Source organism: Tiliqua scincoides, chromosome 4 (genome assembly GCF_035046505.1).
Source record: "Tiliqua scincoides isolate rTilSci1 chromosome 4, rTilSci1.hap2, whole genome shotgun sequence".
NCBI classification, from domain to species: domain Eukaryota; kingdom Metazoa; phylum Chordata; class Lepidosauria; order Squamata; family Scincidae; genus Tiliqua; species Tiliqua scincoides.
This window is the reverse complement of record NC_089824.1, coordinates 83,477,979-83,491,929: the sequence shown is the minus strand read 5'-3', so window position 1 is coordinate 83,491,929 and position 13,951 is coordinate 83,477,979. Positions and strand designations below refer to the sequence as shown.

Here is a 13,951-nt window from a genome sequence, read left to right as displayed (position 1 = left end):
AATGAAGAATGGAGCTAGCATGTTGATCTTGCTTTGAGAAGAGAAAATGTAAACACTAAGGGGAAAAATCACTCAGGAATATGTTTGCATTGTGGAAAAAAGAAAGTCTTCCCCCTCCCCCATTTTAACCCAGTGAACAGAGATGCTATATAAGTGGAAGGCTTATTTGGCATTTGAGTCAAAGGAACCACTATCACCCATCCTCAGGCTGTGATTCAAACAGTTATTTTAGCTATTGGGGATGTCCACTGAGGTTTTAAAGGTCTTTTTTCTTCCTCTCATGCTATATCAAACAAAAGTCCCAGATGTAAAAGCAACTTGCCATGAGACAGGGAAAGCTGCTGCTTAAGAAACTGAAACACAAAGACCTCATCAGGGTGTAGAACTAGTTGCTGATTTCTACAAGAAACAACTTGGAATTCAAGCTTCTAAGTTCTTTTGCTTCTTTCTCACTTTCTTGAGAACCCTGTCTGAAAGGCAGCATCATGTATCACCAGTGGGCAATATCTTAAGAAGAAAAACACCATCTAAAAGGCATAATCTGATCAAGAAAAAGTTAGCCTACTCTACTAACATTAGCCTGTTCTACAGTTCTGTTTTAGGGATTGTTGAGATAATGCGTGTGAACGCATATGAACTACACAAATGCTAAAGGTATCATATTTAGTACCAAACATTTTAATAAACATGCTACTCCAAAATATTGTGTGCACTGCAATAGACTATTTCCTTATGAACTCACACTTGACCTACAGAAATCCTACAGAAATGTAATATGATAACTGCACTTAACTGATTGCCAGACAAACTGTTGAGTTATCTCAAAGGGTAGTTATTTTGGTTTCCTCTTTTTGTCCTCGTGGCAGGACACGTTACTTGATGTTGGTGATTATTTATAGGCGATTTTTGGTAGTCCTTTTTGTTATGCAGACCTGCACAATTTGTGATCTGCCAAGCTGAATGTAGCCACCAGCTGTGCATTCTGACCTTTCAAGTATTGCACAAAATAACTCGGTTCTGCAGTACCAGGGAGTAAGCAGGGAAGAGGGAAGAACATTATTGCACTCCCAGTGAGCCACCACAAAGGGCTGGTGGCTTGTATACAACCTGATGTTGTGCAGATCTGCCATATTCACTGTGTTCTATGAACACTTTCATAGCCAGAATATCAAGCTCTCAATATTGCGACACACAATTTAAGGTAATGTGCTACAGAAGAACAGTCAACAACAGACCAGTGCGGACAATGTTTTAAAGTGTGATTAAGGACTTAGTGGAAAGGACTTAAGGACTTAAAGTGGAAAGATCTCTCCAGACTGACAGAATGGGCAGCAAAATGGCAGATGCGCTTCAATGTCAGTAAGTGTAAAGTCATGCACATTGGGGCAAAAAATCAAAACTTTAGATATAGGCTGATGGGTTCTGAGCTATCTGTGACAGATCAGGAGAGAGATCTTGGGGTGGTGGTGGACAGGTCGATGAAAGTGTCGACCCAATGTGCGGCGGCAGTGAAAAAGGCCAATTCTATGCTTGGGATCATTAGGAAGGGTATTGAAAACAAAACGGCTAATATTATAATGCCATTGTACAAATCTATGGTAAGGCCACACCTGGAGTACTGTGTCCAGTTCTGGTCGCCGCATCTCAAAAAAAACATAGTGGAAATGGAAAAGGTGCAAAAGAGAGCGACTAAGATGATTACGGGGCTGGGGCACCTTCCTTATGAGGAAAGGCTATGGCGTTTGGGCCTCTTCAGCCTAGAAAAGAGACGCCTGAGGGGGGACATGATTGAGACATACAAAATTATGCAGGGGATGGACAGAGTGGATAGGGAGATGCTCTTTACATTCTCACATAATACCAGAACCAGGGGACATCCACTAAAATTGAGTGTTGGGTGGGTTAGGACAGACAAAAGAAAATATTTCTTTACTCAGCGTGTGGTCAGTCTGTGGAACTCCTTGCCACAGGATGTGGTGATGGCGTCTGGCCTGGACGCCTTTAAAAGGGGATTGGACAAGTTTCTGGAGGAAAAATCCATTACGGGGTACAAGCCATGATGTGTATGTGCAACCTCCTGATTTTAGAAATGGGTTATGTCAGAATGCCAGATGCAAGGGAGGGCACCAGGATGTGGTCTCTTGTTATCTGGTGTGCTCCCTGGGGCATTTTGTGGGCTGCTGTGAGATGCAGGAAGCTGGACTAGATGGGCCTATGGCCTGATCCAGTGGGGCTGTTCTTATGTTCTTAAGGACATGTGCACTCATGGCGCACACATGAGGCCTTATGTGGTGTGATCAGGCCCGGCCGAAGGTAGTCTGGTGACAGAGAGCTTAATCCTGAGGGCTCTATTACCGGCAGCACACACGTACTACCGCTCTAACTGTCATAAGTGTGCCATAACACACACTTACGGGCACCAGGGGAGGAGGGAGCACTGACGCTGGGCCAGTGCCAGTAGGTGCTGAACTTCAGCACCATATGGATAGCTGGCTGGGGCTCCTCCAGCACCAGCCGGCACTGAGTGTTTTTGAAATGGGGGGGGCAGAACAGGGCAGAGGGAGGGTGGAGGAAGGGGAGGATCAGGCCCAGGACAGAGGTGGAGACGGCAGTAGAGTCCTAAATCCCCTTCCAAGTCAGGTAACTCAATGCAGATCTCCTCAGCTCTGTGCCTCCTCAAATGTGGGCGCAGAGGCAAGGAGACCCATTGGCACCACAGTGGCGTTACCCAGGGTAAGGGAGCAAATGCCCCTTACCCTGAAAAGACTCCAGCAGTAGCCTCAATGCCCACAGGATGCAGCGGTCATCATTTTGGCACAACTACAGCCCTGGGCACCTAGGCATTTAGGATTGGTTGTGGGGCAGATGAAAAGTGTCACACTGCTACAAGCAAAAAAAAAAAAACTAAATCAAACCAAAACACCTTGTGCTCATGTTAGTGCCCCCCCCACCAGAGGTTAATAAGGAGGGGATACAGAACCCCCTTACCTTCCTGTTCCATCCTGCCTCCTTTCTCCTGTGAGACTATAGGATTTCAATTAAAATGGAAGAGCAGACCACTCCTAGCATACTCTGGTCTTCCTGTTTATTTGTAGTAGGACTCGTGCAGAAGACGGAGATGGTGCTAGAATAGGAGATATGAGGTGAACTCTGCCTCTTTGCCTACTGGTTGTTGGAGAGTTTCTGGCAGCAGCAGCAGCGGGGTGTCTGCCACACTCTTTAATTTGGCACCCAACATGGCTGTTTTGGACCACTTCATGGAAAGGCTGGTCCTAACAGTGGTGATGTAAGCATTATACAGGTGTCCTCTCGTATCCTGTATCCACTGATTCAGTCATCCGCAAACCTGTAGGCCTCCTGTGATCCACGGGTGCCCACTGATGTTAAGAGGCTTACCAGCAAAGTGTTTCTTCCTTTTATAGGATACTATAAGCATGCAACCTTGAAAAGATTTGATTGAATGTTAACAGGAAGCAGGAAGTTAACTGCAGGAAGTTAATCTTCAATCTAGTCTCTTCAAGCTACCTGCATGGGTTCTAAGTTTGCATACTTAAAGCATCCTGTAAGGATGAAACACTTCACTGGGCCTCTAAACGTTAATGGGCACTGGGGGCCAAGGAGATATGGTTTCCCCATATCCATGGTTTCTGTATCTGCAGGATGCCCTAGAAAGAATCCCCCACAGATATGGGGGGCACCTGTACTTTAATTTTAAGAGGTTGACAAAAAACCTTTTCCTTCACTAAGGGAAAAGGACAATGAGGACAATGACAGATGGGTATGAAGGCAACAAGAAAGAAAAAGTTTCATCATGTCACAAAACATGTCAAAAACCATGACTTCAAATCATGCAAAACATTTTGTTACATCAAAAAGCTTCATACTGCAATTCAGCTGAAGCTGAAACTAAACAAATGGAAAGCAACGCAGGTTGTGCCTCATTATCCAGTAGGGTTCTGTTCTGGAACCCTCAGTGGATAAAAATAAAATCAATGGATACCAAATCAGTGGAAAAATAGTTTTAAAGATCCACTTCCAGGCTTCTTGCTCCTCTATTGTTGCCCCAGAATGCATTGGTTAGACACTGTGCCACATTCAGCCACTAGGTGGGGTGAATAATAGAATCTAATGGAATGAAATTATATTTAACAGCGTGAAGATAGGAAATTGGATTTTAATGCTTTTTTCATTGTTACAAGGTTTTAAAGGTGGACCTGGGAATCAGCAGTGAGCCAAATCAGTGGATAATGAGGCATGACCTGCAAACTATCCCTTGGGGAAAAAAATGGGAGAACAATGGGGTGAGATGGAAAATACATAAATGCAAATATTTAAGGGAAACATTGTATAAAAGATTTATAGGAATAAAGGGATGAATCAGTGTCAAATTAAAGTGCCAACGCTGGAGAAAAAGTCTGGTGCGGAGGAACCCAACATTTCTTTTTCATCCAACAGGTATGCAGGGAACCATAGCCAGTTAAGTCAAAATCAGACTGAGTATACATTCTTCAACTGGGCAGTAAGGATTTTCAGTGGAACAGGTGTAGGGACACAGCTGTTCAGGGCAGTAAATTATTTACATGTTTTTAGGGAGATGGCAAGAAGGCATTTGGGAATGTGAGAAAATGAAAGGGCAAAAGCCTTGTAATATTTCAGAATTCAACTCAGACAGTTTTGTCTTCACTATTCCACCCCTACCTCATCACATGTGCCAGAAACCACTGTCAAGATTCAGTGTCCTATGGCAAGCTCAGAGAAAGAATGAATACGTGTTCTGTCTTAAATTACAACAACAGGAAACAGGTCTCATTGTATCCAATGAGATTTGCTTCTGAATAAACATGCATAGGACTGAAACTTGCGTCCATTCTATGTAAAAAGTAAAAACAAGGGCTGTAAGCTTTAATCAGCTAAGAGCCCAATCCTATCCAACTTTGCAATGCTGATGCAGCTGTGTCCACAAGGTATGTGTTGCATCCTGTGGTGGTGATGGGCAGTCATGGAGGCCTCCACAAGGTAAGGGAATGTTTGTTCCCTTACCTCAGGGCTGCACCAACACTGGAAAGTTGATTGGGCCTAAAGTAATTTAAAAGTTATCCCATAACTGATACATGCAACTGAAGCTGAAGAGTATGTTATCATGTAAGCAGCACAATTGTGACAAATCCTCGTTCATGTCACAAATTGGGCAATAATTATTTAAAAAATCCATAACGGTGGCTTTTCCTTTCAGTTTGTATCCATAGTTAACAGATGTTTGACATTTCTGGGTAAAACCATTATGGCTTTTCTTCTAGCAAAAAGTAATACAGGCACTTGTGGTTATCAGCAAGCAACTGAAATTCAGTTCTAGTATGTCTAATATCTGGATCTTGCACAGTAATGAAGAGAACTTATTTTAAAGGCTCAGAGATAAAGGGAATATTCTACAATCCAGAGTCTCTAGAAAATGGAAAAACAAGTAAACTAATTAATTGAGGTAACCCAATTTTAAAAAAAACGTTGATCGAGAATGCCCCTTTAGTTGATTAAACAGTTTTTCATCAATTATTCTAACTAATCAATGGGAGCTGCCCTTATTCCAACAGAACAGATTCTGTTGACACTGTGCAAAATCAGACAACACTTTCCTGATGAATGTAGTTTTTCTAAGGAGTCAAAAAGCTTCAGGTTCTTAAAAGGAGAATAATGAAGGTATGGAAAGCAGCTCCTCACAGCCTTCTCTCCCAAGAGCCATTCTGGTCCAGGAGGCTGAAGGGAAGAGATACTCAGCAGCTGGTGTGGGCAGGTGGTGACAGGCCCTAAACACTGCTTGAGAAGATATTCCAAAGATCAGGATTACTGCAGCAGGTGCTCTGAACCTGATCCTCTACAAGACAGAGCTTCTGAGTCAGTTCTTTCTCTTGGGGACTATTAATCTGCAATGTACAGAACACTCCCATTTGTTCTTTCACTGGCAGACAGAATTGGTTCTCATTTTTCTCTTGTTCCCCTCTTTGTCCCTTAAGGTAGCATGGAAGACTTGCTCAAGATAAGACAGCAGAAGCCTAACGACCCATTTTGCAGCTAGCGAACACTGTGGTTCAGAAATATATGATTTGCCCAGTGTTCTGCAATGGAAAGCAAGAAGCCTTTGCTGACCTACTGAATTTGTATTCTGCTTCTGTGTCCGCAGAAGTAAATGCTGAACCATGGAATGTTCAGGGTTGTCAATCAAAGGGAGAAACTCTCCTTATGGTTGTGTTTACCTCTTTAGACAAATGCTGAATGTGAATAAACTAGGAAGGGGGTTCAGCCAGTACAGTGGTGGTCTGGCTTGTGGGCGCAACCCTATCAAATCCTGTACACCAGTGGTTCTCACACATTTAGCACTGGGACCCACATGACCAGAAGTGACATCATCAAGCAGGAAAATTTTTAACCATCCTAGGCTGCAATCCTACCCACACTTACCAGGAGTAAGTCCCATTTACTGTCATTCTAAAAGAATATACATTGTAGCCTGTTCAAAGTACAGGTCTGTAATATTTCCCCAAATGCAGTCACATACCATCAAGCATCAAGTCTAATACATTAAAAATAAAATATTGAAATGAATGGGGACTCACCTGAAATTGACTTGTGACCCACCTAGTGGGTCCCAACCCACAGTTTGAGAAACACTGCCATACATGTTTTCTCTCCAGAGAGAGCAAACTGCTGAATAAGGCTCAAGTGATGACTGTAGGTGTGAAGGAGCCACCAGATATAACTTTACTATCACCATAAACAGGAAGATTTTCAGCATAATTAATTCAAACATTTTGCTGAGGCATTACATAATACGAAATCAAATGATGGGCAGGCATGTACAAAGCACTGACAGATTGCTTCTGGGAGAAGAAATGCGTTGAAATGTTCCAGTGGGGTTAACACTGCCTGCTCCAGTTCTGGGTTTACAAGTGGAAAAATACTGAAAAGACCCTGAATTTGCACCAATAAAACCATTCTCAAAACCCCTCAATCTATTACAAGAGGTAGGATTGGTTACAGTTCAGTTCAGTTATCACACCAAAATCACAGTATTCCCTAACCATAGTTCCAAAAACCATGGCTTGATTTTCCATGTTTGCAGGTAAATGTAGCTCAGAGTTAATTCTCTGCTTCTGTTTTCTATCAAGTCAGCACACCTGTTTTTATAGTCCAGCAGCCTCTGGACAAAGAATGATGATGATAACTGTAGTTTGTCACTGCCAAAACTACACATAGCACAAACTCGATGCAGACTGGGTCTGCAGAGCCACTTCAAACCACCGTTTTCACTTCCAGTTTTCTAACCAATCGTAAGCCAACACTTATCAATTCAGACAAAGACACTGCACAACATCATACTTAAGCTTCCTTTGAATCTGCACTGATAGGGAATTCAAAAACACTACATTGAAGTTTTGTGCAATGCATTAATACCACTTGAAAATGAATAGGATAATGTTCTTCAGACAGTTATAGAGTACCAGCACTGCAATCAGCTCTGCACTGCAATCAAGTGAAACCGCAGCCCTTTTGTCAATATTTATAAATATATTGTCAATATTTATAGAGACTAAAGCCTGCAGTTTGCATAGACCTCTTTATTCTTCCTAAGTTTATTTTACAAAACTAGCAAGCTCCACATACCCCATATTTCTGTACAGCTGTGTGTCCTTGAGCTTTAATTTATTCTGTGGCTATAGTAAAAGTCTAATAAGTCTCATAAATGATCCAAAACTGGTTTAGACTTTACAAGTAGATAAAGTATACAGGTATATCTCAGCAGCACAATGATATACACTGGATACCCAGAATATGAAAAGGTTATTGACTGTAGCTGCATTTATATGAGGAAGTATTTCACAGCATTTAGTTGGACATTGTATTATGAAGAAAAGTTATATAATAAAGTGTTTGTTGTTTGATTTTTTCTCTGTAAACTGCTTTGTGAACTTTTAGTTGAAAAGCAGTATATAAATACTGTTAATAATAATAATGAGTGTTCTAAATCCTCTACTGTGTTCACATGTCTTCAGTACCAACTTAATAAAAAGTACTGCATTCTTTTAATTTTGCCCAAGAGAATATCAGGGCTTTCAAAGTGGGGGCCACTTTGGTCATTTGCTTTGACAAGGAAAAGGCAGAGTATAAATTATTAAATTAAATAAATATTTTACTGAGGTATATAAATGTTCACAGAATTATAATTTGCTTGGACATGTTTTAAAAAATATGAGGGATAGTCTTTCTTTCTTAACAGTGGGTCATCATTTTATTTCCACAAACTGCTGTCCATACTATAACTTGCAGCCTGGTCCTATTGCAAGCTTGCTCACATGTACATCCTGCTGCATTCAGTGAGGCTTACTTTCAGGTATCGGTGTATACGACTGTAGCCTTAATTACACGCAACAGGTGTAAGACATAATAATACTTGATTTTTTTTAGATACATAAATAGATTGGAAATTGAGAGGATTTTTTTTACAGTATGATATATGACAACTAAGATACTCAAGATCTGCCATAATCCCTCCTTGAAAAAATAAAACCCCCAAGAATTTCTTTCCTCCAACCCTCCTCTGTGTGCATGTTGTTTCACAGAACCTCCCCTTGTTCCCTATTTTGCAGAAGATAAAAGCCAAAGGAAATCCAAGTTAGAGAGGCTGAGAATTTCCTTTTGTGATGCCTGTAGTTATGTCGTGTTACTTTTTGTTATAAATTTTTAAATTATCATTCATTAAAATGCTTAAATAATGTACGAGCTTAAATAATAATTTAAGCTTAAATAAATGCTCGTACATAATAAAATACAAAATTATCTAAAAGATACATGGCAAAAACCAATATGAACACCAACAGAATCTAAGTTATTCCCTTCCTTACCATCATACCAAAGGTAACAGTGAAAAATAAAAAGTCTGGAAAAATAAGACCTTGATTAAATAATGAAGGCTACCAGAAGGCATTACAACACAGGTCTTTCTTGGAAAGTTTTCCATAACTGAGGTGTCAGCACTAAACAGATTCTAACTCCAGTGCCTACCAACCTTATCTCTCTGATGGATAGTGTCCAGAGAAGAAGAATGCTTAAAATTGCAATAATGCTGTTGCGAACAGGTGCTTTGTACAGTTAGTCCTCCAGATGGGACTAACAGGGATAGGCTGGGACCTCTAGGGGTAGGCCTGGAAACTGAATCCATTACAAAGGCATGTAGCTGGGAAGAAGATGGGTGTTGAACTGCCAAGAAAGTGGCTGCTGCGTTCCTTCCCACATTCCCAGGATACCAGTTGTGAAGCAAATCTATAGGACAGGGACTGGCAAAGCCAATGACTGCTTTGTAAAACTAGAATCTTGCATTGTAACACCCTGTTCTGTCACAGATCTCCCATTAATAAAAAAAAGTCACAATGATAGAAATTAATAGAGAATGGTTGTAACAAATGCATAATTTTTTAAAAGCAGTATATAAATGCTAAATACACAAAGAGCTTCGCATACATTATCTCAATATTACAGAAAAGAAAACAAAGGAAGGTGGGACAGTATAATCAGCCATAGTTAAGTTGGAGGCTATGAAAGAGGGCAGTTCACACCATAAACTGAAAAAAGCTATACATTGCGGTAGCATACTATACTATACGTACAACATAAAGAATTACTGGGGCATAAGCCCACTCCTGAAGTCTCTTTCACTTCTTTTGATTATTCCAAGGGGTGGAAAGATCTTAGAAGTGGCACCTTAACATTTGGCCACTTTATTATGTCATACACGTAGGAAGAAGTCCAACACTCTAACTGTATTGTACTTCCAGTTATGAGAATGAGCAATTGTACTGAAGAGTGTGGCCTAAACTAACTCCTGCCTAAGCTGAGATTTGATCCGGGAACTGCCTGACTCAGAACTCGAGGTGTGGAGGCATTTATGGCAGTCTATTCTAGTTCTTGGCAACTTAGGACAGTTCTGGTTTAATGCCGACCTCTCCAGAGGGAGAAAATGTTGCATATGGACTAGCTCAGTGATTTTCAACCTTTTTCATCTCATGGCACACTGACAGGGTGCTAAAATTGTCAAGGCACACCATGCTGCTGGTGCGGGGCTCATATCCCAAGGGTCTTACTATTACCACCCTCAAACTCCACAGGCACACCTGCGGACCACTTGTGGCACTTCTTTCGTCTTTTGATCAGACAAATGGATGAAAATCGCTGGACTAGCATGACACACAACCCGAATACCCGATACTAAACTGAAGTCGTGTTGGCCACTGTGAATGCTGATAGGGACATTACCCATGCATGCATTTCTGTAACTAAAGATGTCTATGGCTGGCATTGGCAATCATTATGCAAATCTTTCAATGTTAAATACCAGAAGTGCCATGGTAGGATACAGTCCCTTTGTCTATGATAGGAAATGACACTTTGGGAAGGGATGGAGTATGCCAATAATTTACTGATGAATCAGCTACTCAGAAGGAGGATTATGTGGAAATGACCAAAAATGCAATAAAGTTGTTAAGACATGCACCACAAAATGAATAATTTAATATGTATAATAGTTTTGAATTCAACTTATAGCATATAATGTAGACCAGGTTTAAACTGCAAATACTTTTGTCTGGTCAAAAAAGAGGTTTTGAGCAAATCACAAAGAAAGCTAAAAGATAAAAATAAGTCAACTTAATACAAACTAGGAGACACAATGTTGCACTGAAAATAGTGCACTCCCCTCAACTATAGAACTCAAGGTGTGGCGGCATTTACGGAAACCTACATTTAGGATCAGATTGCAAATGTAGGACCAAGATCAGATGGTTGTGTTTTTCACAGTCAATTTCTTAGGTAGCAGCATACAGTATCATATGTTCAGTACCTAGCCCTTTTACAAATATGTTAAACAACACACTTACATAAATAAGGTTACCCCTATGCAAATACCAGACCTTTGGTTCGGCAGTCCTCAAGTTCCTTTGCAACACTGAAGTTATTCTGTGCTTGAGTTACATCAGTGGACGTTCCCCTGCTGTCTCTTGACTAAAATTGGATGACCCGTGGCAGACAAGCAAAAATCTCAATCTCGCATATTAAAGGGTCATAAATCACAGCACAGCTTACTCAGATTGCAGGCTTGTCTTTAAGCAGCTGGGCCATTAGAGACAGCCATGAGGGCCTTTTCATTTTAACTTGCTACCAGACTGAACAAACAGATGCACACATGTTCACATCACTTGGTCCTGGTCACATCCACAATCCAAACTTGGGGTTTGGTGTGGTTTACCAGCGTTCCAATCTTTACAGAGTCAAGATGCGTTTGTCTATTTAGTCCATGCTGTTGCCCTGAATCATGACTGCTAACCTGGGTTTTAGTCCCTGCATCTGGCTTCCTGGAGCAGCCATAAATGTCCTGAAGAAAATACTTCCTGAATGCTTAGGCCTGTCACAGAAGCACAAGGTAGTTGTATCTGGATACGACTTTGTTGCAAAAATGCTTCTTCCCAACCTATTTAGTTACAATCCGTGACTGATTTTTGAAAACTTCACAAAACAAAATTTTCTTGTGTTCAGAGTTGCATATTACAAGTCACATAATGGATTAGTTCAAGTTTTGTTGTCAAGACACTCGCTCATAATAACATAATTATAAGCGGATATAAGAAAGTCAAAACTGCTTCCAAAGTAAACAGGTAGAAGAAATTTGAAGAAAGTAACTTGGATTTACAGAGTCTAATCTCTGAATTTAGCCCAAGATTTTGTTAATTTATTTGGTTTGTAGCCTGTCACGTCCACAAAATCTCAAGAGTATGCCAAAATCATAATAGCATTATATTTGTTAAAACCACCCTTTATTTCACCACCAGGATAAAAAGGCATCTGATCTCAAACATACTTATTTCAAATGTTAAAACCTCACTTGCTAGGTCTATAAAAACTGCAGGCTTTTAAATAAGTTTAGACATACTTCTTCAAACAATGAACAAAGCTGGGAGGGGGGAATCCTGCAAAGATACAGGCACAAGTTAAAGTATGAAAGACTACCTACTAGACAAAAAAATGCTCCCCAAAAAACAGGTTGGACCTTGTTATCTGCTCATTTTTAATTGGCTGATAAGACTCAACGCAGATCCCCTAACCCGTGATGGGGTCTGACCTGTACACTCTGGAGGGTGTTCCCCAAAGGCCTTCTGAGAGCCTTAAAACATCACTACTAGTTTTTGGGGAGAAAACCAGAAGTGACATTTTAAGGTCCTCAGAAGGCCTTCTCTAAAAAAAGTTTTGAGGTCTTAGGAGGTCTTCTGAAAACTGGGGCTCCCTAGCTCTCAGAACACCCTCTGGTCTTGCTTGGAGGGCTGGGTGCCCTGACCTATCAATTTGTTTATCCTTGGGTTTCAGCATCCACAGGAGTTCTGGGAATGGAACCCCTGTGGATGCTGAGGCACCACCACTATTTATCTTTCAGTAGTCCTATTCAATGACTGTCCAAAGGGATGATCTACGTTGGGAAGGGTAGGGATTCAGTCTGATTCGGAAAGCCTCACCCTGTACTTAATACCACACATACTTTAGTCAACAATATTTTTTTTATCGCCTCTCCAAGGCTTAGAAAACTTCTCAGACACAACCAGACCAATCTGTAGGTTTGGAATCTGTGGAGAGTAAAATCCATAGATAAAGAGTCCCCATAGTTATAACAGTCATAAAGTTGCTCAACTTCTTTGGCCATGTTGCCACTCAATAAACCAGATATCTGAAACATGGATTGTAATTACCTAACTTAAAGATTTACCCCAAGGTCAAAGTCTAAAATGCACATAACAGCTTGTATAATAAAGTTGCAACCTATTTTATGCACACTTACTTAGGAGTGAGCACCCACTAAACTCAGTAGAACTCACTTCTGGGTGAAGAACATGCCTGTAAATGTACTATATAAAGAAATGAAGATGAAATATGGATGCATTTTCATTGTACATCTCTGCCTATATTGTGATGCCAGGATGACCTATTCTGACTGTTATATAGAGATAAAATAATGCCTAACAAGACACCAGTTCTCAATTGTTGGGCATCATTTTATAAAGTAATTCTAAATGGGAAATGTTCTGAATGGTAGACATAGATTATGCTTCCACGCATTCTCCAAGGATCATCTAACAAATTATTCAATGCTTCTTTCACTCCACAAGATTAACACCCTTAATTTAGATTTTTTACTTAGCCTTGTACCACTGGAAGAAATAGCAACTGTTTGTACATGAGCTGGTAAAACTAATAGAATAATGCTGTAACCCTATGCACGATTTCCTGGGAGTAAGGCCCACTGAATACAGTGGGATTTATTTCTGAATAGACATGCATGGAATTGTGTTATAAATCCCTGATAAAAATGTAAAATACTGAATTTCATAATATAGCATTTTTCTAAGTGTACAAACTGCTTCCATATTACCTTGACCATATATACAACAGCCCTATAAGGTAAGTATTATCATCCCTTTACAGAAACTATAAGGTTGAGAGTGAGTGGCTTGACTAAGGCCATCTAGTGAATTCCTGGCAGAGGTTATCTTCAAACAGGGGTTGGATCTGGAGTTTGGGGAAAGCCCTCCGCTCCATGAGCAGAGCTTACCATTCTGCCCTCGCCCCACATTCATTCCCAGTAGATCTGGACACCAGGATGCTCTGGGCACTTGCATCTACCCAGACATCCAGTTGCACAGTCTTCTGGGACACCGGGCAACAGATGCGACTTCCCAGAGCATCCTGGTGCCCAGAACTACATGGAGGCCGAACGGTAGGCTCCGATCTGAACGGGGACCTTTTTTTTATTTTTTTATTTTTATTTTTTGAAGGACAGCGGTCACAAGCTTGGTGACTGCTGTGCTACACCAGTAAGACCACTGTTGGGTTAATTTAGCCTAGTGTTTCCTAAGTTTTTGAA

General features: G+C 40.8%; 1 protein-coding gene across 1 annotated transcript in view; it reads right to left on the bottom strand.

The window, feature by feature from the left end:
• Nucleotides 1-13,951, bottom strand: part of WRNIP1 (WRN helicase interacting protein 1) — a 39,143-nt gene that overhangs the window by 23,223 nt on the left and 1,969 nt on the right. The window lies entirely within an intron of this gene.